General features: G+C 39.4%; 1 long non-coding RNA gene across 1 annotated transcript in view; it reads right to left on the reverse strand.

The window, feature by feature from the left end:
- Positions 1-23,488: 23,488 nt before the first annotated feature.
- The window catches only part of LOC121045146 (uncharacterized), a 45,377-nt gene continuing 43,465 nt past the window's right edge, over positions 23,489-25,400 (reverse strand). The window contains exon 3 of the long non-coding RNA XR_005797607.1: positions 23,489-23,637. This is a non-coding gene — a long non-coding RNA (uncharacterized LOC121045146). The remainder of the gene's footprint in view (positions 23,638-25,400) is intronic.

A 25,400-nucleotide genomic window follows, 5' to 3' on the forward strand; every position in this document is an offset into this window, starting at 1 on the left:
AGAGGGGACTTTGAAGAAAGTTCCATGGTAGGTAGGAGACATTGAATTTCTCACGTAAGAGTTTCTACTCATTTATCTTACATGGCATCATGGATATTAGAACAACACAACACAATTCTGTGTTAAATATCTGATATTCGACCATTGATCTCCCTGGTGGGATGGTTTCTGGCAAGCCCTAACCCTTTTTGGCAACCCTAGCCCTAACCCTTGAGTTCATTCAAGTATCAAATGAGGGGTTTCGACAGATCACTGGTTTGCAGACCTCTGTTCTGTTGATACATGCTTTGTTAATAGTATCACCAGTTCTTTTCAACACAAAACAGATGAAAATGGAGAACTCTTCCATCCCTCAGGTGGTGTTGAGGACAACTCTGACAAACCCCAGGGATTCATACAATAGAACTTCAAAATTCTGGGGGAGATGAGTCCCATGAGCCCGTACAGCTGTAATACTTAAAAGCGATTAATTCCCAGTCTACTAGGGAAAACCATCCAAGTTGGGAAGAAAAGTAGAAGGTCACGCATCCAGTAGGTGGCAGGTACTGCATTAGCTGCATTGAATTCTCAAATTCAATACTTAGAGCCACCTTAGGAGAGAAGTACTATACTCTAGTTATACCAACAAAATAACTGTACTCAAAGGGGTTGGTCATTTCATTTCAAAGAGATTAAATGACTCTCAGGGTCATGGGGTTAGGAAGTAGCTGAGCCAGAATTTGAACCTAGTTCTTCCTGGTTACAAAATCCCCTGATCTTTCCACCATGATAAGTCTGAGTTACGAGTTCAGAGGCTAGTCTAGGTATCAGACATGCTCTATTCATTTGATCTATCTGGAGGTGTTAGCCGCTGCACCAGTTGGGTGGGAAGATTAAGTAGACCCTCTGATTCCTCTCAATCTGAAATAAGTCTCAAGTGGTTTAGTAAGCTCCTGAGTTATCTTACCTCCTTATGCATATTTGATTCCACTTCATCCCCATTTCTGAATCAGCTGGGTTTTTTTTTTTTCCATGCTCACGAAGGACACAGAGGTATAATAAATGTTCTGTCAGAACGTTCTCTTTTTTGAAGGAGAAATGAAGGGACATTTATTGAGCACCAATTGCACGCCAGATTTGGAGCTTACATATCTATTATTTCATTTTATCACCAACAGTGCTGCAATGTAGAAATTAATATGTATAGTTTATGGACAAAAGAAGTGGAGAGGCAGCTACGAAGGCAGAGCTGAGAACAGGTGAACCAGGGATTTCAAATCCAGACCAGACCTTCTGGCTCTAAGCCTAATCCTTTTTTTTTCATTTTTCCATGCTGCCTCCCTAATGGTTCCCTGTCTGAACTAAATCACAGTTCGGCTTCTCTTTTCATCCTGCTGCTGTTGAGGTTTGTATGCTTAACCAGATTTCAAAATAGTTGCCTGAATTGTCAAAGAAACATGTTATTTCATTCTGACATCTTTACTCTCATTAGTTCTAAACGCTATTAACTTAACTGCCAGTTTACTCTGAAATTCTCCCACCACCAGATAATGATCACCAGCGAAGGATTCGAACCCCGTGACAAAGTAGAAAGATTAATGCGTGGATGTTAATTACGCAGTGTGGAGGATACCAAGTGTTCTCTCCTGTCACCAAAAAAAAGATTACTTCATTTTAAAAGATGAACCTCTCTCAGGTGAGCACCATATTACTCCTGGAAAGCTATTGCTTGGTGATAGGCAGATGACACAAATATTGGCTTTGAGGTGACAGCCAGGCAAAGGCTCTCGGTTCCTGATCATTGGAACTGATTATGGCTACGATGGAGTCTAGAGCTGAGACTGTCTACTCAAAGAAGAAGTACCCATAGGTGAAGCTTTCTGGTCTCACATGTGTGACTCATTCACTCACCACTCATTGATAGTTTCCTTCTTTAGGCAAATATTTAATTGCTCTTCTAAGCGCTGTGCTGGGCATTGGAGATACAAAGATGCATCGGGTCTCTGCTCTCAGTAGGTACACCTGCTAGAGGAAAGGCAACAGTTCATGCAGCCTGAGGAATGAAAGGGGTGGAGAAGGACCCAGTGCGGTCACTGGGCTGAACTAGGAAATAAGAGAAATTACTTAGCCTTGCAGGAAAAATGGGAAGGGATCAAAAGGCAGAGAACACATAGTATGTAGGAGACTGGAAGAAGATACAGTGACCTAGAAATAATAATGGTAATTATCTCAGATGACTGGTAGGTTGATTTGGAGACTGAAAGTGATGGAAGATAAATGCAAGGAGTAGATTGATACCAGATTAGGGGGGTCCTTGAATGCCCTGCTGAAGGCTGCAGACATTATTATATAGATGTTTGGAAGCTAGCTTCCTTTCCGATCAAGTGTCCCTGGGATCACCAGTGGGGAGGAATAAGGTGAAGGTCACAAGGACTTTGGACAGCTGTTTTCAGCTTACACCAATCACACAGCTCCTGAGCTAGCATCATATATTAGAAAAAAAGACATGATGTTCTCTCCATTTCAATTTTCATTTGCACTAAAATGGATGGCCTTTTTACACACTATCAATAATGCCTGTGCTGGAGGAGCTTTTAATAGGACAAACATTCATCATTTTAAGGTTACTCTTTCCCCAAAAGCATGAGAGCAATCTGTTGGTAAAATGGAAAAAACCTTGTGCACTGGGCTGCCCTGCTGCCTTTTTTCCAGGTGGTGCCCACTGATAGGAAACAGTGGCAGTGAGTGGAGACAAAGTAATATGAATTATCATTTTCCTAAGCATCCGTCCCTCTGAAGAAGCTGTGCTATGTAATAGAAAGGGTCAGCACAAGAGCAATTGACAAAGGCTCTAACTCCATTTTTGCTACCAAATAATTGTAGGGATTCTCAGTGTAACTCCATAATTGTGAGGTCTTGTGAAATCTTGATAGTAGTTTAAAAATGAAAAGCATCATGTTCAAAGTTCCTGGTATGTTATCCACAACACCACTGTAGCTCACATACCTTACTTGAACATAACAGCTACTTTTGACCATATTATCACTCAGATTGAATATTCTTTCAATTCAAATATACCCAACATTGGTACGATAATGAACTGTGATTCGCTCACTTAAATTTAATACAAGCATTGCAGATGGGCTGTCCGTCCAAACCAAAAGACCAAAAATGTATATGGTGCTCAGACATTCTTCATTAATGCGATTTTAAACTCCAATTCCCAGTTAGCCACTGGGTGGTGACTATGGTGTAGAGAAGTTGCTTTGAGCCAGATCATATAATAGTGTAATCATGCAGTAGGTACACTGGATTTGAATTCAATCTACCTTCACACCGTCAACATTTAGAGATGACCTGGTATGTACCAGACTCTGTGGGAAGTCTTGGTAACCACTGGAAAATAGCAGAAGAAAACATTCCTGACCTCAGGAAGGCTATAGGCTATTTGGTGGGGGCAAAACAAATACCCATGAGAAAGAAAGTCCAAAGTGTTCTATAACAGTGCCCCAAGAAGTCATGGTAATAAAGGTTATCAAGGGGTACAGTTGTCTCAGAGCGTTTCAACTCAAAGGGGTCGTCCTCCTCCCCATTTTGTAAATTGTCCTAGCAACAAGCGGTTCCTTTTCAATGTTTCTTCTAATTTCTAGCAGTACAGTACTACAGTATAGGGATTGGTATCTTCTCCTTTTTGTTTTAAGTGCTCTGAGAGCAGGAACTATATTGTTTTAATTTTAGTGTCCTCCAAATGGCCTAGTAAAGTGCACTGCTTGCAGCAGACGTTAAAAAAGGGATATCGAACACATTGGTTGAATCAGTGATGAACATGAATTGAAATGAGCATCAAAGGATACAGTAACAGGAGTCACAGAATGCCTGCAGGGAACAGTAAGGGGGGACAGAGAGGCTGAACCAAGGAACCCATTTCGGGGTATACTGGGAGATAAGTTTGTGTAGGAAAAAGAGGGCTGGCTGAGAAGGGGTTGGTAGATACATATTAGACCCAAGGACTTTGCTTTTGGGCTGGCAAAGTAGTAAAGGTTTTGGAGAAGAGGAAAGGCATGTGATAAAATCTGTGCCTTAGGAAGATCTATCTGACAATCTTGTATGTGATGGCTGAGTAGAGGCAGGAGAATCAACCAGGGGTCTATTACCACAGTACAGACATAGAAATACTGCCTTTACTATATGGCTTTTGATCTTTAATTAATTAAGACTTAGTATGAGCAGAGCCTTATTTTATCTTGTCCCAGCTACTTCTCTAACTTCCTCTTCAACCATTCACCCTCTTGCTTACTCCAGTCCAGCCTTGCTGCATCTTCAACAGGTCTAGTAAAACTCTTGATGCAAGACTTTTGCTCTTTGATTCTTCCTGGAAAGCTATTCTCTGAGCAGAATACTCTTCTCCTAGATAACTAACTGGCTCCCCCCACTTCATTTAAGCATCCCGTCACACATCACGTTATTAGGGAGCCTCTCCAACCACCCTATCTATGGTAGTACCTTACACCCTCCACCCTGGAAACTCTATCTCCCTAATCTGAATTGATTTTTCCTCAGAGTTTTTATTGTCTACCTAGGTAAAATGAAAACTCTATAATGGAAGATATCAGAGACTTTTGTTTGTTGGTTTGTTTGTTTGTTAGCTTTATTCCCAGGAGCAGCGCCTGGCAAATAGCTGGTGCTTAAAAATACTTACAAATGGATGAATGAATCAGCAACTCCAAGTCCCAACATGAGCTAATAAACAGTTTTTTCTTTTCCATCTTACTTCCATTCCTATTATTTTATCCTAACATTCACACTAAGGCTAAAATTACCATCTTTCAATGCAGTGTAGAGGACAAGCACTAGCCTGTGGATACAGGATCTTGGCTGTAGAGGTTGAAATGTGGGGCTCCAACTCATGACCCTGAAATCAAGAGTCACATCTTCTCTACCAACTGAGCCAGCCAGGTGGCTGCTGTAGATGTCATTCTGCATGTTACATGTTGAGTGGCTTTGGGCCTTTCCTTTTGCCATATCCTCATGCCTTACCTACTGAACCATCTTCCTAATTATCATCTCTGCATGGTCCCTTGCCTCCTACAATCCAGTCTCCAAAACACCAGCCAAAGTAGTGCTTTAAAAGTGAGTCCTCTTTGTTTAAAACCAGCCAATGAACTCACAAGGCTCCATATGCTCTGGTGATTTATCATTTCTTTAGATTTCACATATGTCACAAATGTCTTTTCCGCTCAAACCATAAAGGCGTTTTTCTAGGATCTTGATTGTGTCTGGCTTTTTCCTTCTGAAGGGTTCTTATGCATGCTAGTCCCTACTGCTTGGAATGCTTTCTTCCTTATCCCCACCCTCTCTTTCCTACTAATTCCTAGTCACTGGGAAAATCTCATAGTGAACATTTCCTTAGGGAAACCATCCCTGGTCCTTCAACTAGGCTGCACACTACATACTTTTCTTAGTAATAGCAAACTTTTTTTCCTTAATGTCAATTATTTTAAACCAATTTTATGGAATCAAAATAATTTAAGCAGATAATTATTTCTAAATAATAGGCTTATACCTCTTTCTTATCTATTAACTTACTATTAGGGGAAATGAAAAATTTTAGCACCCTTACACTGCCCTTTTTTTCTATGTCCCCTCATCCTCTTGATAAAATTATAATATAACTTTTGGTTAAAAAATATGCAATATTTGTGTTCCTATGGCTAGACAAAAACCGTTCACAGCCAAGCATTGTTGGGTATAACAATTAGATTTCCCTTCTTTTTAAAAAAATAATAGTCTCATTTTTTCATTTAAAAAAGTCCTTTGTGTCTATTTACAATTCTTCCCACCTCTCAGTAAGTTTTCATGATATTTTTCCATAAACTCAGTCCTATCAGAGGCACCGTCAGATCTAAGTTTTATTGTTCTCAAAGTCATTCCTCAGATAGACTTCTGTTCTTCTTCCATCTGGGTTGGTGGCTCTCCAGGCCCATAGAGTGGATGCAGGACACAGCTGTTATCCCTGGTTTCCCTTCTGCTGTTATTTTTTTAATTCCCTTGGCCTGCCTCTTAGGTTGCATTCTCTGCTTCCTTGATTCTGGCTTAGATTTTGATTAGGTCTTTTTTTTTTTTTTTTCTCTTCCAGGATTTATTTTCTTATTTGCATGCAGTACTTTTTCTAGTTTGTTTCTCAGGTTACAAAGATGGCACCCTGGAAGAGGGGATGATAATGACAGTCCTTGGATCTTGAGTCACGTTCTCCAGTTGGACTGGTTCCCCTCCATAGCGGGGTCCCAGCTGTTCTCAGGCATTTTCGCTGCACCAACATCCTAGGGATGCCTTCTGCATTGCTCCTGTATCCCCTCTTCTTCTTGCCTTCTTGCTCTACTCATTGTAGTGGAAGAAATCGTCCCGGAGTTTCCAGAGAAAGAGTTCATGGGAGATTATTTCTTAAGACGTTAAAAATGTTATTATTCTACCCGTACATTTAATTGGTATTTGGCTAAATAGGATTTTAAGTGTGAAATAATCTTCTTTTTTAATTTTAAGACATAGATCCATTATCTTCATGGGTCCAGCTTGGCTTTGAGAAAGCTGAAGCCATCTGGATTTCTGTTTTAGGACAGAAAGCTCGTTTGTCCTCTGTACCCTGAAATTATAGAATGATTTGTCTTGGTGTGGATGTATTTTCATACTTCATTCTGGGCATTCAGTGATCTCTTTCATTCTGAGAATTCAAGTCCTTCAGTTCTAGAGACTTACTATAATTTTTTATTGATAATCCCTATTCCAACTCCTCAATTTTCCCTTCCAGAGTGCCTATGATTCAGATGTCCTGGAACTGATTATTTCTTGTTGTTGTTGTTATTTTTTTTTTAATTTGCTTCATATCTTTCCCTAACTCTGTCTTTTTGCTTTAAAGAGATTTCTCCAATTTTATCTTCCAAATCATCCAGTTGGTTTTTAAATTTTGCAGTATATTTTCAATTCCTACATCTTTTTATATGCATGGATATATTTACACATGTAGTTTCCAATACATAATCTATATATGTGTGTGTATATATAGTTTCTAATTCCTCCAATTTGCTTCCCCCCCCCTTTTTTTTTCTTGTTCTTGTCTTCTCTGTTGGAGGCTTTCTTCAGTTGTCTCAGGTATCAATGGACTGTGGTCTGCACATAGTTAATAGCAAGCAACTAAAATCTGATTGGAATCTCTGAGAGGATGTGTAATTTGGGCTTTGCTTTAGGATGATCCCGGTGGGCTTTTTGTTGGGGAGCCCTTGATGGGGTGCAGTGGACTCTTCCATTGGTGACCTCTAATGAATGATGTCTCCTGGAATTCATGAATGTCCACACTGACTCTGAGCTGGGCTTATGACTAATTTCATACATAGAATATGGCAGAAGTGAATACTGTGCTAGTTCTCAACCTTTCCAGGCTTCCCTTTTAAACTGCTTCCTCTTGAAACACTACTTGGAAACTCCATGGTGGAAGGCAGCCCAAGCAGCCACGTGGAGAGACCCACAGGGAGGGGAGCTCCAACTGAGCACCCAGTTGAGACTTCATAGGCTTCCACCCATCCTAGTACCTCAGCCAATCCCAGAGAAGCAGAAGAACTGCTCACTGAATCCACAGAATTTTGAGAAATAATAAGCTGTTACTTTAAGCCACCAAGTTTTTCAGTGGTTTGTTACACAACATTAGATAATTTAAAGAGTCAGTGTAGTTAGCTTTTTTTTGAGGGGGGGGCGGGGTTTGTTAGATTTCCAGGAAGGAGTTTTCCAAACCCCTATCTGGAAGTCAATGTTTATCAGCCTATACTCTGAGACCTAACTGGAAGAAGGTCTCAGCATTCGGTATGCACATGGTCAGTTACACCCCCCACCCCCTACTTATATTTCAGCTGGTACTCATGTTCTCAACTCTTCCCCTCGATCCTGGTGAAAATGAGTTTCCCCAAAAAATAAATATCCATTCTTCTGCCAAGGAGGAGGATGGGCTGTCACTCAGCATCATGGGATAGGGGAGAAGACTTAGATTTCTAATTTTCGAAAATATTTTACTCAAGAAAATATGTTTTGGCTTTCCCCACACCCCTTTCCCCTAATTCTGAAAGTTCCTGGAACTGCCAGAATGTAAACCTTTTAGAGGTTTTGTAGTATTGAGTTGCTTTTCCAGCTGTAATGCTGGCTCAGGATTTGCCTTTCTTTGGGGTACTAAGCCCATTATAACTGGCTCATCTGCCTTTCAGGTTCCAAAACACCATTAGCGTTACTTTGCTTCTGTTTTCCCTGCACTTTGGATTGAACTCCTAAGGAAAATAAATGTTTCCAGTAGTTTTAATGGTGCTTTTGGAGAAGGAGAAATTAGATATTAGATGAATGTGTTCAGTCTGTCACCCTAACGGGGAATTCCTCATTATTATTATTATTATTTTATAACTCTGTGTTTTTACTTTTATTTTGAAATAATCATAGATTTATAGGAGGCTGACCCAAAAATGTACAGAGAGGTCTCATGTACTCTTTACCCATTTACCTTCAATGGTAACACCTCGTATTAGCTAGTAAAATATCAAAACCAGGAATTTGACATGGATACAACCCATAGACACTATTTAGCCTCATTATTTCATGCTCTGTGTGTGTGTGTGTGTGTGTCTGTGTGTGCATGTGATTCTATCATATATGATACAGAAATATTCTAATACCACAGACCTACTTTATAGCCATCCCCACAACCCCCATCCCTAACCCCTGACAATCACTAGCATGTTCTCCATTTCCATCATTTTGTTACTTTAAAAATGCCATTTAGAGGCGCCTGGGTGGCTCAGTAGGTTAAGCGTCCGACTTCGGCTCAGGTCACGATCTCACGGTCCGTGAGTTCGAGCCCCGCGTCAGGCTCTGGGCTGATGGCTCAGAGCCTGGAGCCCGTTTCCGATTCTGTGTCTCCCTCTCTCTCTGCCCCTCCCCCGTCCATGCTCTGTCTCCCTCTGTCTCAAAAATAAATAAACGTTAAAAAAAATTTTAAAAAATGCCATTTAAACAAAATCATACTGTATGGAACCATTTCCCGAGATTGGCTTTTTTTTTTTACTCAGCACGATCTCAGGACCCTTGAGATCCTGCTTGTATTTTAAACGTCTGAAATCTTCACTAAGCTGTAGGCTCCATGAAAGTGGGACAATGTCTGACTCACACATAGTAGGAACTAAATCAAAATGGTTCTAAGTGGCTGAATAAAGCTCTGGTTCTTGATCCTCTTTATTAAGGATAATTTTGACTCCATGTGCTAGAAAAATAGTAACTTCAAGGGCTTACAAAACACAGAGATGTTTTATCTTACATATCCAGGAGTCAGGATGCAGAGTAGTTCCAACTGTATGTCAACATTGATTGTTATCAAGTACTGAGGCTCTTCCTGAGCTATCCTCCCTAATGGTCCCCGCATGCTGACCACAATTCTAGACATCACAATGCAGATGCTGCAATATTCAATGAGATGCAACAGGTATATCAATGATAAAATGGAAGCATTATTGATATAGAATAGCAAAAAGATCATTTTCACCTCTGAGTACCCTGATTATAATCTAAAAGTTTTGAAAATATATCCACACCCCCATGTTCACAGCAACATTATTTAAAATAGCCAAAACATGGAAACAGCCTAAGTGTCCATCAATAGATAAATGGATAAAGGTGTGTGTGTGTGTGTGTGTGTGTGTGTGTGTGTGTATGTCTGTGTGTATTTTTCAGCCATAAAAAAATGATGATAGCTTGCCATTTGTGACAACTTGGATGGATCTTAAGGGCATTATGTTAAGTGAAATAAGCCAGACAGAGAAAGACAAATACTGTATGGTCTCACTTATATATGAAATAAAACAAACAAAAAACTCATAGAAAAAGAGATCAGGCTTGTAGTTACCAGAGGTAGGGCAACAGGGAATTGGAGAAAGGTGGTCAAAATGTACAAATTTCCAGTTACAAGATAAATAAGTTCTAGGAAGGTTCAGAATGTAATGTGCAACATGATGACTAGAGCTAACACTGCTGTATGATACACATGAAAGTTGTTAAAATAAATCCTCAGAGTTCTCATCATCAGAAAATTTTTTTTTCTTCATTGCTTTATCTCTTTTTTTTTTCTAAAGAGAGAGATAGAGGGTGGGAGACATAGAGAGAGGGGGAGAGAGAATCTTAAGCAGGCTCCACACTCAGTGCAGAGCCTGATGCAGAGCTCAATCCCTCAACCACAAGATATGACCTAAGCCAAAATCAAGAATTGGACGCTCAACCAACTGAACCACCCCAATGCTGCTTTTGCTTTCTCTTTTTACTGTGTCTGTATCCAATAGGTGCTAACTAAACTTTGTGACGATCATTTCACAATATATTTAAGTCACCTTAAACGTATATGGTGATGTATGTCAATTACATCTCAATAACACAAAAAAAAAAAAACATCAAGAAGTTTTGGTAGAACTCTTAACTCCTATAAACCCAGGATCTGCAGTGTTTTGAAATTTATGTTGTTCTAAAAAACAAATTTAAAGCTGTGAGATGGTTTATATTAATGATGCGGGGGTGGGGGGAAAGCGAAGGTTTTGCCTTTTACTGAGGAAATATTGCCCTTCGGTTTTCCCCTGAGCTTTTCAGTACAAGTTCCCATTGTCTTCTTGATCATATCCACTCTTCTCTTCAGATGGCACTGCTCTACCCAAAAGGACTAACAAGATATTCAGGAAATGCTGCTAGTGGAGGTTCCACAGAAATGTACAAACAAGCACCAGCAATCCCTGGGGCTGTTGAGAATGTGGGTGGTTTTGCATTTTACTTCTGAGATCTGATTTTCTCCATTATGAAAAGAACAATCATTAAGGGAGTCTGCTCTGTCCATAATGTTCTTTCCAGACCCTTCATTTCAGTCCAGTTTCATTAATTTGGTGCTTAAATTTATTGCTCTGGAGTCTAATGGGTATTACTCCTGTCAGCATTAAATTTAATTTACTGCGACGGGGCAAAGGGGTGGCTGAAACCAGATTTTAATTCCCAAGCCATTAAAACATGTTGCCCTTGATAAACAAGATCTTTATTACAGACCAGTACGATGTGTGTGCCTACAGAGCTATCGCTCTGCAGAATGTGCTTTTGGGATAGCTTTTTCTTTTTAAAGTGAGGTTTAGTCTCTTTCTTCTGCAGACATGAATGTTCCAGAAATGTTGGGCTGTTGAAGCATTTTGTTCTATGATTTTTTTTTTCTGATGAAATAGGAAATCTAAGCCCAGCCAGACTACAGAATTCTGCTGTATTCCTGCTGAGACCTTCTCACCAGTGGATTATAGCCAAAGACACAATGTTGACATTTTTTTGTAAGGGCAGATACTAGATCAGCAGGGATTTCTTTATTGTCAAAATGAAAATAGATTTTTTTTAAATATTTAAAAATTTCAAAGAATATTTTGTTGTTAAAGTCATATGTGCTTGTAAAGAATGCAATTTGCACGAAATGTTATACACTGTCAGCATTTTGTCCTATATCCTTCCAGATCACTCCTACTTTTTTCCTCTCCACCTTCTGTCCTCATATATGTGTACATGTATAGGGTTGCTGTATATATATAATTTGTGTGTGTGTGTATACATTTGCTGCATATATTTATTAAACTCTCTATGTCTATGCATAGTACATAATCATTTAATAAATGTTTATAGAATAATTGAGTTGACTAACTTATTCTTTTCATTAATTGTATCAATTAAATGCATACTATTAAATGTAAACAAAGCAAACAAAAAATAACCTCAAATTGACTGGAGATGAGAACACCTACTAGCTCACCTTAAAAGAAGCTCATCTGAAGAGTGGACTCAGGTTGATTTATGGGCAGCTCCAGGATGTTTTCAAGGCCCTAGACTTTCCATGTCTCCCTGCTCTGTGGTCCCCAGTAAAGGCTGTGTCCTAAGATGAATTTCCTTGCTCCTGTAGCAGTTAGAGATCCATATTTCCTCATTCACAATTGGCATTCTTTGACTCACTCAAACACGAGGAAAAACTTTCCCGGAAGTCTGCAGCATGCCTCTTCTCCCATATTGTTAGCCAGAATTGGTTTGCATGGTCATTCCTCACCCCGCCCCTGGCAGGGGAGGTGAGAGTTCCAACGCATCCATCAGGCCATTCCCTAGCTTGTTCCGAGAAACAGAACTGCAGATCTGAAGGGTAGCAACATCTAGTTTCTAGTAAGAAGAAAAGGCAGAATATATCCAGATTTACCACCAGCAAAATCCACTATGGTAATATGAGTGTTTAAGGTTCTGAATGTTTCAAAGTTTTCCTGTGGAAAACTACTAGAGACCTACTGGAGAGAATTGTTTTTCATTTAATTTTCAGGTGCTAGCTTTTGTTTTGTTTTTAGTGGGTATTATTATTATTTTATTTTTACTTTTTAACCTTTATTTATTTTTGAGACAGAGAGAGACAGAGCATGAACGGGGGAGGGGCAGAGAGAGGGAGACAAAGAATCCGGAATGGGCTCCAGGCTCTGAGCTGTCAGCACAGAGCCCGACGCGGGGCTCGAACTCATGGACTGCGAGATCATGACCCAAGCCAAAGTCGGCCGCTTAACCGACTGAGCCACCAGGCGCCCTTAGTGGGTATTATTTTCAAATGTTTGCTTTGTGATGTAGGTTTCTTTCTTGCTATCTTTTTTGCCTTTTCCCCCTTTTGGTAATTTCAAAGCTTTGAAATAAAATTGTAGGTTTTCCAGTGGCCCTTTTAATATTTTCCAACTTTAAAATAATACAGCAAAATTTTATTTGCTAGTTTAGCGACTTCAACAATATCTATTGATAACTTGCCCTGAAAAAATATGGACAATATTATACTTAAAATGCCTCCTACCTATAGTGTCTTCCTTTCTTTGATTTTTATTAGTATAAAATTTTACATTGTCAGGTGTGATACCCCTCGCATTGTATTCTGTAAACCATTAAATACAGATTCTAAAGTCTAATTTTTGTATTTATGTACATTCAGTGATCAATTCTTTTTATCATTCAGCCCTCGAATTTCTGGTTTATTCATTTTGATTCTCCTCCTCCTCCTCTTTCTTCTGATTGGCTAGATTTCAAAAATATATTTATCCAATCAATCTAGCTGAGTGCAACTTTTCTCTAAATTCTTAAATTACAGACATTAAATTTCCATGCCATTTTAAAAGAACAAAAACGTAGCAGGATATGGAATTCTTACATTTGCTTTTCTCACAATTCTGAAAATATCATTCTGATGTATTGTTCTGTTGAAATGTGGCTAAGGAGAATTGCGAAGCCAATCTGATTTTTCTTTGGTTAGATATATCTGTTCTACTTAGATAACAGTCGTGTTAATTTTCATATCCAGGAATTATAGTAACTTGATCAGGATATGTTTCAGTGATTGTCATTCTTTAGCAGGTTTTCTCCCTTGGGTCACATAGTATTCTTTCAATCTCTGCATTTATGGCTTTATTCCTTTTAGAAAAGCTTTCTTGTATTATATCCCTGCATATTTTTTTTTTCTGGTCCATATGCAACATGTGTTGTGTGTTGTTTTTTCTGTTTCAGCAATGAGGATGGTGATTATCTATATGTTGAATATATTTTTTGTGTCCTCCAAATATTCCTACCTCTAACTGCTGTAATTATTACCTTCTATATTATATAATTTTCACAATCCAATTCACCATGCCCCTATGTTTTATCAGTATCTATTCAAACTCCTTCTACATTTTTGTGTGGTTGTCATTTACATAAAATATCTTATTTTTGTCTCCTCTGACATATGGCAGCTCACTCTTAACTCTCTTTCTGTAGACTTAATAGCTTTTCTTTGATTCCTTATAATTTTTGAAATGCTTATGTTTCTTTAATGATTTGAGAGTATGACAGTAGTTATCTAAAATATCCTTTTATTCATTAAATAACTTTTTTAAGATACATATTTTCCATTTGTCTTCTAAGTTTTAGATCTCCTTTTTATTAGGTTAGTTTTGCTTGTTTTCTGAATAAGAATAGTTCATTTGCGACCTCTATTTTTCTCAACAGGAGGGAACAGTAGGATAATTTGGGGCAGACAGTCCCTCATTTCTGATTTGTTGGCTGAGAATACTATCTTATCCAAACTGTAATATATTCTGTGAGTATACTCCCTCTCGGGGTTTAGAGTTCCTTCTTTTATGGGTCATCATATCAGTCAAAGAGGGGATTATGCTTTTTAAAAAAATTTTTTAATGTTTATTTATTTTTGAGAGAGAGAGAGAGAAAGAGAGAGAAAGAGAGAGTATGAGCGGGGGAGGGGAGAGAGGGAGACACAGAATCTGAAGCAGGCTCCAGCCTCTGACCTGTCAACCCAGAACCCAACACAGGGTTGAACTCACGGACCGTGAGATCATGACCTGAGCCAAAGTTGGACACTTAACTGATTGAACCACCCAGGTGCCCCAAGGGGATTAGTTTTAACCAGCGAATTTCTATAGCTCATAGGGATTTTTAATGATAAACTACCAATTTAGCTCTCCTCAGTTACCACTGTTCAGGAACTACCAACAGCATTGACATTTTTCCATCTCTTCTCTACCAAATGTAGATCTGATAAAACACAGATGTCACTTTGCACTGCTCCTCCTTTCTCCTTGCCTCTTCCACCAATCCGAAATGTGGATTTGGCTTCCCCAAAGGTATTCCCCACATATGATTGTGACCACAGGCTCAGGAGTCAGATGGTCTCAACTGAATACTGGCTTCACCTGTGTCTCTTAAGCAAGTTGGCTTGCCTCTCTGCTTTATAGACATTACCTCATCCATAAAATGGGGATACTAACAGTACCTGGCTTAGTGATACAATAAGATGATGAAATAAACCAGTATACATAAAATACTTAGGGAAGTTTCTGGCACACAGCGGGCATTCACAGGCTCCTTATACCCCTGCATCATTACAAGATGCTTACTCATTTGGCCTTCCAGGATAGTTTAACTTTCAATGTTACATACGTTTTATTTGAAATCTGGAGAGGTATGAAGACACTTGACAGCCTTCTTGATTTGAGAGAAAAATCACTGTATTGCAAGGACTTTTCATAGCTTAGGGACCAAAGTCTCAGTTACTTCTTGTTGTTATCAATGATGATGTTTTATTCCCTAATATGGGTTTCAATCATTTATTTATTATAGTTTCAGGACCAGTGGAATAAATAGTTTATTTCTGTCCTTCAGGGGAATTCTGTTTTACTTTTTATTCTTATTCTAGAAATATATATGTTCCTTGTTAAAATGTTTTTACATAAATAAAAATCTATCACTACAAATGTCACCAATCAAAATTTGTACCAATTTGTACTGTTCACCAGCAATTTGGTGAACATCTTTTAAGCACTTACATGCACATGCATGTACACACACACTCACACACACACACACACACACACACACACATACTCACACACTCATGCTATTAATTTGAATACTCCCCTCCATCCTCTTTTTTCCTTTCACAATGTTATGAACTTATTTCTATGTGAAGAAACTGATAACTTTAAATGGGTGCATATCATTCCATTGGATAAAAATAACTTAATCTCTTGATAGACATTCAGTTTGCTTCCAGATTTTGTGGGACCTTTTCTTCCAATGACAAATAATGCTTTAATGAGCATACTTGTCCAGCAATATCTTTAATGCTACAATCCAAATCATAGAATGAGACAGCAGGTCTGTGCCTCGCTCAATTTAGCCTGCTCTTTGAAAGTGCATCTTTTGGCCAAGAGGCTGATAGCTCTCTCTTTTTCTCTAAGAGATAACTCATATGCTTTAAAAAAAAATGCTATATCAGCCAGCACAAAGATGGGCTGTGACTCAAGCCTAGAATGAAACGTGTTTTCTCTTTTCAGGGGAAGTCTGAAGTATTAAAAGGGTGGATGTAGGGTGCTAAAAGAACAATTACAGTCTCTGATTTTTCCCTAAACTGGCATCTCTACCCGAGGAAGCTCTAAATATGAAATCCACTTGTTCGGCTAAAGCCTTACTTTGTTCAGTAAAATCCAAGCTTGAGGGCTGTCAAGAATCGTGAGTCTCATCACTTGTCAAAAGCCCAGAGAAAAGACAGGGCTATTGAAATCAGCTGGAAAGGAGAGAAAGGAAACTCTCAGAGGTGCAGAAATCAAAACTCAAAAAAGTTTAAAAAATCTGCTCTTTCTTTTTTTTGGTATTTATATAAATTTCTATTTCTGGACATTTTGGGAAATTAATGGGCAAGCCTACAGTGTCTGTGTTAATGACTCTAGCTATCCAGCAGTGTATCATCTCATATGGTTTCTTCTATCATGGAAATTCTTCATGACACTCCTTTTACATAATGTATATTCTTTGAGAATCAAATTCTAGCAATATTTTTTATGTGGTTGCTCTTTCCTTGTATTTTTCCCATGCAGAAATATTCTGTTTCCCTGTAGATATTTATCAGGCAGATTGTGCCTATGTTGCAGAGAGAGAGTACTCTGCTACCATTGCCTGCATGGTAAATAGACAACCCTGAAAGAGTAACCGTGTGTGTAAAATGTTCCAGGAAAAGTACTAAGACAAAGATGGTAGGGTATATATCAACGAACATCACGAGTCTTCTCTGTTAATGGGCATGATTGCATCTTTGAAAAGAATTTTGGCTGATCCCAGCACTACTCTAAGATTCTTCTTTTTCAAGTCTTTGCCAAAAAAAAAAAAAAAAAAAGACAGAGAGAGAGAGAAAAGATGTTAAGTCTGCTAAATCATCCAAATAAAGTAAAAGATTTATTCAGATTCATCTTATAACCAGTTTTGCTGTAATACTTGTTGTGAAAATATAAATTTGTTCCAACGTGATTGATATATTAAGGAATAATTTAAGCATACCTCAAATGTCACATTTGCTTATTTGTGATTTTATCAGGAAGAAATTTAGCGAGTGCAGAAAACCACACTGAGTTGAACCCAGTCAAGGAGAAATACATAAAATATGGCATATCCACACACGGACAAATAGATTGCAAAGATTTGCAGCTGCTTCAGTTCATTGTTAGAAGACTCATCCATCCACATCTGGTCATACAACTTTCTCTCTGATTTCAGATAACCCTCCGTCCACCTGACAGGATTCAGTGAGGGGAATAAGCAGCATCTCTGTATTATTCCTGCCAAAGATACATGAAATGAATCTAATTTGAAACACTAAACAAACCCAAATTAAGGGTCATTCTACAAAATTGACCTGTTCTCTTCAAAAGGAGAGAGTAGCTCTTCCAGACTGGAGACTAAAGACACATGAGAACTGCATGTAATACCTTATCCTGAGTAGGATCCTTTTGACATATGAAACATTATGGCACTCGGGGTGCCTGGGTAGCTCAGTTGGTTAAGCATCCAACTCTTAATTTTAGCTCAGGTCATGATCTCATGGTTCGGTTCATGAGATCAATCCCCACATCAGGCTCTGTGCTGACAGTGCAGAGTCCGCTTGGGATTCTCTCTCTGCCCCTAGCTGAGTCAGGCACACACTCTCTCTCTCTCAAAATAAATAAACATTTGAAAAGTAAAATAAAATAAAGGCCTTATTTCTTTTCAAAAAAGATAGCTTCTTGTGATATGTCACAAGCTGCTTGAAATTTTAGATGTCAATTTGGCTAAGTCACAGTCCCTAGATATTTGACCAAATATTATCCTAGATGGTTCTGTGAAGGCATTTTGTAGATGAGATGTTTAGATGAGATTACATTTAATCAGAAGATTAAGTAAAGCAGATTACCCTCCATAATATGAAGATTACCTTCATCAGATGCCTCCAGAGGCAAGCTACAATTCTTCTCTGAGCCAAATTGTGTGAGCCAATTCCTTAAAATTAGTCTCTAGATAGATAGATAGATAGATAGATAGATAGATAGATAGACGTGGAGATACATGGATACAGGAATGTATGTATCCATCCTACTGGTCCTATTTTCTGAAGAACTTTAATACACTGCTCTTCTTTTTTTTAAATGGTCATTTATTTATTTTGAGAGAGAGCATGCAAGCAGGGTTGGAGCAGAGAGAGAGAGAGAGAGAGAGAGAGAGAGAGAATTCCAAGCAGGCTCCATGCTGGCAAAACAGAGCCCAAGATGAGGCTTTATCTCATGAACCTTGAGACCATGTCCTGAGCCAAAATCAAAAGTGGACGCTTAATGACTGAGCTACCCAGGTTTTTTCTTTTCTACACTGTTTTTCTTTTCTAAACTAGTTGTTCTTTTATAAACTAGTATTATTGGGTGAGAATTCAGGTTCCATATTGAATGAACTTCAATATTCAGGAAAGACAGAAAACTAAACCATTTAATGTGAATTACAACATTTAAAGGGGCATCTGGGTGACTCAGTTGGTTAAGCACCGGACTTTGACTCAGGTCATGATCTCACAGTCCATAAGTTTCAGCCCTGCGCGGGGCTCTGTGCTGACAGCTCAGAGCCTGGAGCCTGCTTTGGATTTTGTGTCTCCCTTTCTCTCTGCCAGTCCCCCACCCTTCTCAAAAATAAATAAGAAACATTCAAAAAATGTTTTTAAATAATGACTCAAGTTTTTGTAAAACATTGTGAGATCCAAGCCGGACATCCATGTGCCAGATCCAGCTCTAGGGACATCCGTTTGTGGTCTCTGCTCTGTGGACATGACACTGAGAGCTTTGCCAGCCTTGGGTGCTGCCATAGTGAGAGGGTTGGAGAGGAAAGATGGTGGCCAGGGCTCAGGCACTCCACAATTGCTTCAACCTGAGCAGCTCTGTCTTGGATGCTTTCCATATTAATTTTCTACATAAGTTTCCCTTGACAGAAGGGTTTCAATGCTGAATTTTTAAGAGGTTAAAAAAAAAACAAAACACTGCTCTTAAGAACCAGGATCAAATCCTTTTAAAATGGCAAAACATCACCACAGAGATGTTCTCAATCATTCTCTTGCTCAGCACCCTGCCCACAAGTACCACTTTTCATTCTGTCACCATGCAATGTGATGGTCCCACAGCAGGGTTGGCTCCTGCCACAGCTTCTTGAAAGCCTTCATAACCTCTTTATCCTGGGAAGACTGGAGTGCTTTTGTTTATATGTGTTCAGATCAAATAAAAACAAAAATCTGAATTTTGGGGGGAAACTTAAATGTATGGTGATGTCTGGAATATCTCTTCTCTGCATCTCTTTTTCTTGTGGTTCCTCTTCCACAGCTCTAATCCTATACCTCATTAGCTCCAACATGGATTCTTTCCATGTTCTCAACTTGTGTGGAGGGGCAACAAACAATACTCTAGATAATCAGGGTCCAAGAAGTCTATTCAGTTGTAAAGGAGGCTTTGGGGAGATGAAGAATTTAAAGTGAGTATGATGATATTATCATCTCCAAATCCTAAAAACAGTCAGAGCTGGAACATCACATCAAGTCAATGCTCCAAAGATCAAGGCAGCAACACAAATTTAAGAGCCAAGCACTCCTGATTCATGGATCAGAATGAATGAATGATTTTCTCATATGTGTCCATTCACCAGGAAACATGGTAAGAACATGGAATATAGAACTTAGCAGTCAGGGGGAAGTTAAGTTGGGTATTAGAATACCAACCAACTGTTTGGGATTGTATAATGGGAACCCAAGTTCTAGAATAAAAGTAGACGTCTGCTCCAGGAAAAAGGGTACTCTATGGGTGTAAAGGGATAAAGACCCAGTCTATAGGAGTGAATTGACCCAGAAGGTAGACAGTGGTACAGAATGGGAGCCATGTGTTTGTCTACCATTTATTCAATAGTTGAGTCTTGGTCAGGTTGGCAGAGGGAGACTCAGATAGAACAAGGATATGGCAAGTCATGAAGGGGCCCATAGGTCATGGCTCAGCCCTTACATCCAAGGACTGGGAAATATGACTTTACCCAAGCTTTCAACAAACAGCTAAGTCTAATGAAGCCACCAAAGTAGGGTTGATTCTACTACCGTGGCTAATTCTAATAGCGCAACAAAAGGATAGAAAATAAATCAGGATCTGAAAGTAGCCTCTGATGGCCACTCTTCCCTAGAGCACAGTTACACACTTTTCCTTAGAGTAAGTCTCATTTCCCTGGAAAAAGTAGGAAGCCCTCGAGGCAAGGACAGATCTTCTGCCTTTCTACATCACATCTGCCTGTCACTGTGGCCACTGTGCAGAGGCCTTCCACCCAATCTTGACTCCCTCCCAAGCATTGTCGTGAGCCTGTTAAGATTTTCTATTTAAAGATATGTAACGTTTCTTATCAGTGCATAAAACAATCACAACACACAAAAGCTTTATAACCTGCCTCCCATCCAACCTCCCTAACTCCCCTTTCATCCTATATGTGAGCCATGCAAACCACTCAAATTTCCCCATGTGTATCAAGCCAGAAATAAGTATTGAATTTCACTCTGAAAACTTATATGCAAGAAATATCTCATTTCTTTGTTCTCTCTGAACTGATTAGATCTAATGTTGCACCCATTTTAACCCGGTTGAAGGGAAATTCAGTCTTAGTCAATATGGTGCTGACTCCTTACCCACCCCCTCCTCTAGGGCTCTTTACAATTTTATACTTTAGGGTATAAACTGTATAGTATACTGAGCAGAGTATTCAGAGGTGCTGTCCACACTCACGGGTGACATGACTGCTGTCCAAACCCAGGAGGTCTACAGACCTCAGCTTCCCCTTCTCCCCCTCCCCCCTAAACCCCAGCTGTGCACCTCCCTTCTCACACATCCCGCTGTCCCCTCGGCATCCACTGGAAGGAGGTTGCTTCCAGATATCACCTTTAAGCCCCAAACACGGAGCTCCCCTGATTTATTTATTCATTTGTCTGTTTGGCCTTCATCTTAGAAATGAAAAGGAGTGGCACCTGGATGGCTCAGTTGGTTAAGTGTCTGACTCTTGATCTCAGCTCGGGCCATGATCTCATGGTTCATGGGTTCAAAGCCCTGCATGTCTGCCTCTCTCTCTGCTCCTCCCCAGCTCAAGCATGTGTGTGTTCATGCTCTCTCTCTAAATAAATGAATAAACATTAAAAAAAAAAAAAAAGAAGTGGAAAGGAAGTGTTGTGGGAGTGGGGAACAACAACAACAATAAACACTACAAATTAATCCGTTAATAAACTGTGCTTCTTATACTTCCAGTGTTCTCTTGTCCTAGGCAACACTCTCTCTCCTTCTGGTAATTTCTCTCCCTTCTTCCAAAAGGAGCTCGAATGTTATCTTCTCAGTGAAATCTTTCTACCTTTTTTTTTCCCTACCAGAAGTTATAGCTCCCTCTTCTGGCCTCTGGCACTTTATACCAACCTTTCTGTGGCACTTACCCAGCTGCACTGTGTTTTTATTAACCATGTCTGTCCTGCCTTACATATTATGAGTTCCTCAAGGGTAAAAAATATATATTATTTTTGTATAATGCTGGAAAATAATGAAGCCTCAATAAATGCTACATGGAATGAATGGGCTTAAAAATAAGTTTTTTCAACACTTATTTCATTGGACTACATATATGTATATATTTGTGTGTGTGTGTGTGTGTGTGTGTGTGTGTGTGTGTGTGTGTTTGGGGCAACCATACACAACATCTAAATAAATAAGCCCAACTTATTTTTCCTGCCAATCTGGGTTAGATTAGGACCCCGATCTAAGAGGCAGCCAAGGGACACTGTCAAGGACCAGTCCTGACCCAGCAGCAAGCAGCTTTCTCCAAAAGGGCAGAACTGAGTCCAGGTGGCAAATACTCTTCCTTTCCTAGGGAAAACATTTTCTAGATGCTTTCAACTAGGAGACTATTTTCAGTTGGCTTCCTCAAGCCAGACTCTGAGATGAGGATTTATGAGCAAGTGATTTTGTTATGTAAATTTGAGGAAAACCCAGTAGGAGACTGGGGAAATCCAAAAAGGTCAAGCAAGGGTACAATTTCAGGCAGGTTTCCAGAACTTACACTCGTCCTGACCACCCCTGGAAACAAGAGTGGAGAGGAGACAAACTCAGGCACTTCCCACTTTTTGTACTTTAAGCACAAGTGGCTCCAGTGGCTTAAAAGTGGCTTCCAAAGAGGAGCCACAGGCACAAGCCATTGAAGGCAGAAGCTCACAGAAGCCTAGAGAGGGGCTGGAAACAGAAGCAGAAGAGATGTGATTTGAAACATGGGGAGTGTCCTCCAGAAAGCACACCTGCCTCCCAGCAGCAGGGCTGTGCTTCCTCACAGGGGCTCTGGGAAGGGGTATGTTGAAGAAACTATTCCAAATCAGCAAACATCCTCTGCCAACAACAGGCTTGTGTCAATGTCGTCCAACCATAGTCATCAAATGCCCCAGAGTGACCACTGTCCTCAGACATCAGAATTCTGCACAAAGCCTGAATACATGGCATGTTGCTTAGAATGTGTACATTGGGATTGGAGAGATGGCAACTGAATCCAGAAAAATACCCTTCAACAGCTTAGTATATTCAGTTTCCTCAAACTTTAAATAGGAATAATAACATCCATCATATAGAACTATCATAAAGATTAAATGCAGGTAACAATAACTTATGTAAAATATTCAGTAACACATAGGTAACTCAATATATGACTTACCAATGTTGTTTTTTCTTTGTTTTTTTCATTGCTGTTCCCCAGCACCCAGAGATGAGACTGGTAGTCTGTTGTTAAACAAATGAGTGAATGAAGGAAGGAAGGAAGGAAGGAATTTACTATGTTAAAGCCACTCATTTATTCCCCAAATACTTAATTAACATAAGTCACAGTAATTTGGGGGATTCAAACTTTAATAAAATAGCCCACATCCTTGAGGAGCTTATAGTCTAATCAAGAAGATGAAATTATAATGCCTATTATATGTAGAACAACTAGGTATGTGATCAGGTAAAAAAGTGTTCAATGTCTTAAATGTTTATTTATTTTGGAGGGAGGGGGGAAGGGCAAAGAGACAGGGGACAGAAGATCCAAGCAGGTTTCACCCTGTCAGGGCAGAGCCTGATGGTGAGGCTCAATCTCATGAGCCATGAAATCATGACCTGAGCCGAAGTCAGAAGCTTAACCAACTGAGCCAGCCACATGCCCTATGTTCAATGTCCTAATAAAGGGTTATAGAAGCAGAGGAAGAGAGGAGAGAACCAAAGTTAGAGGTTAGGGATGAGAGATGGCTTAATGAAGTAAGGGGCACATTTTAACTGAGATTTGGGGGAGGGGTTGCATTGCCATCAGTTTCGACAATATTTGAATTGCTTTTCTATAGGAGCAGCGCACACATAGACACAACCCCTACTCTAGTGGAACTCACATTCCAAATACAGGGACAGTGACAAACAAGTGACAAACAAAGCAATTAATAAATGATTAGTAATTAATTAATTAATAATTAATATACAAGTGAGCAGTGATGACTGCTACGGAGAAAAATAAAACAGGGAAAGAGAAATGGAGGAGAGGGTGGTGTTTCTGACACATCAACAGGCCACAAACAGAGCAAGTCTCATTATACATACCCAGGAGAAAAGCATTTCAACTGAAGAACAATAGTGAAGACCCCGGGGCAAAAGCAAGTTGGTGGGTCTGGAGACTGACGAAGAGGCCAATGTGGCTGGGGCAAACTGTCTGGTAAGAGATAAGGTCAGAGAAGTGATGGGGAGATTATGAGCTTGAAGCAATGGAGAAAGGATATTTTAGGTCAAAAGATCACTTGGATAAAGTTCAGGGCATGACCAGCAACACTATCTAATAGCTGATACCAGCAAGGGCAACAGGCCCATTTCAGGCCATGTGAAATATCTTCCCCAAATAAAGAGTTTTGTAGGAGAGTCTGGATTCCCTTTGCTAATTGCCAGGGCCCTGACCAGCTGCTCCTTCCTAAATCTGTCAACCTGTGTCTTCAAGAAGACTAGAATCCTTGGTCTCATGAGCCAAGTAGGTGGGGCTGTTGAAGAGAGAAAAGGTCTGCTAGGGAAGTTTCATTGACTGTGTTGCCTTGGACTTCACCATCTAAATGCAGCAAAAGATCAGCATTTTCAGAGAAAGTTGGCAGAGATCATGCTGGCCCAAGTTGTGTTTGGTGATGCTGTTATTTATCATCCCTTAGCTCTTGTCTGCTGACATGTGTGACAGCTAAATGGTAGTTTTGAAGGGGTCCCTGTGATGCTGAGGAATGACTTAAAAGCAATGAGGGGACCATGAGCTTGGCTATTAGGTTAGACTTATTGTCAGCATATGGTATTCAAAGGTACCTGAGTCCCTTTATGACAGCAGGAAGAATTCTGTGGCAGGATGTACTGGACTTTATTGGCACAAATGAATGATACTAACCATGCCAGGGGTTTCTGAATTATGGAGATGAACTGGCTGGCAAACAGGAGGTCTGAAATTACATCCCACACAGCTTTATTTGGGAAAACATGTGTACTATACCCCCAGATTCAATTTCAGGGAAATATGTACTCTTGTTCATGAAAAGGAGCATCTGATAGAAGAAAAAGTGCATATAATCTACCTTCTTACACCACCTTGGCTTTCTAGATCTAATTCTGTTATCAAATAAGACAGACAGCAGCAAAATAAGGTTAAGAAAAAGTCTCTAGACACCTGGGTCCAGAAATTAGTAAAAGGAAAGTTATCTTTGCCATTGGCATGTTATTTTGGCATAGGGCTTTGCCATTTACAAAGTGTATATAAGTGTGTGTGTGTGTGTGTGTGTGTGTGTGTGTGTGTATTTAAAATTAGCTTTTATTCATCTGATTATCATAAAAATCCAGTAAGGTATGTATGCCAGATACATTACCATTCTAGATATAAACAAACAAAAAAACAAACATACAAACCAGCAAACAAAAACAAAACCTGGGATCCAATGAGGCTATGTGACTTCCCAGAAGATGAATATTGGCAAAACCAAATCCACTCATGCTTACTCTTTTGCATGCATTTACCTGATGCATTTTAATTCAATACTGAGCACAGAATATAATAAATAGATTATCTAGTATTAGCTTTCCTTACTTGTATGTACATATTGTTGAAAAAATTAAAGAAGACACAAATAAACAGAAAAGCATCCGTGTTCATGGATTAGAAGAATTAATATTGTTAAAATGTTTGCATTACCCAAAGCAATCTACAGATTCAATGCAATACCTATTAAAATTCCAATTGTATTTTCCTCAGAAATAGAAAAACAATCCTAAAGTTCATATGGAACCATAAGACCCCAAACAGCCAAAGCAATCTTAGCAAGAACAAAGCTGGAGGCATCACACTTCCTGATTTCAAAATACATTATAAATCTATAGCATTAATCAAAATAGCAAGGTACAGGCATAAAAGCAGACATAGAGATCAATGGAACAGAATAGAAATCCCAGAAATAA

This window comes from Herpailurus yagouaroundi, unplaced genomic scaffold (genome assembly GCF_014898765.1).
Source record: "Herpailurus yagouaroundi ecotype Mexico unplaced genomic scaffold, PumYag 189, whole genome shotgun sequence".
NCBI lineage: Eukaryota > Metazoa > Chordata > Mammalia > Carnivora > Felidae > Herpailurus > Herpailurus yagouaroundi.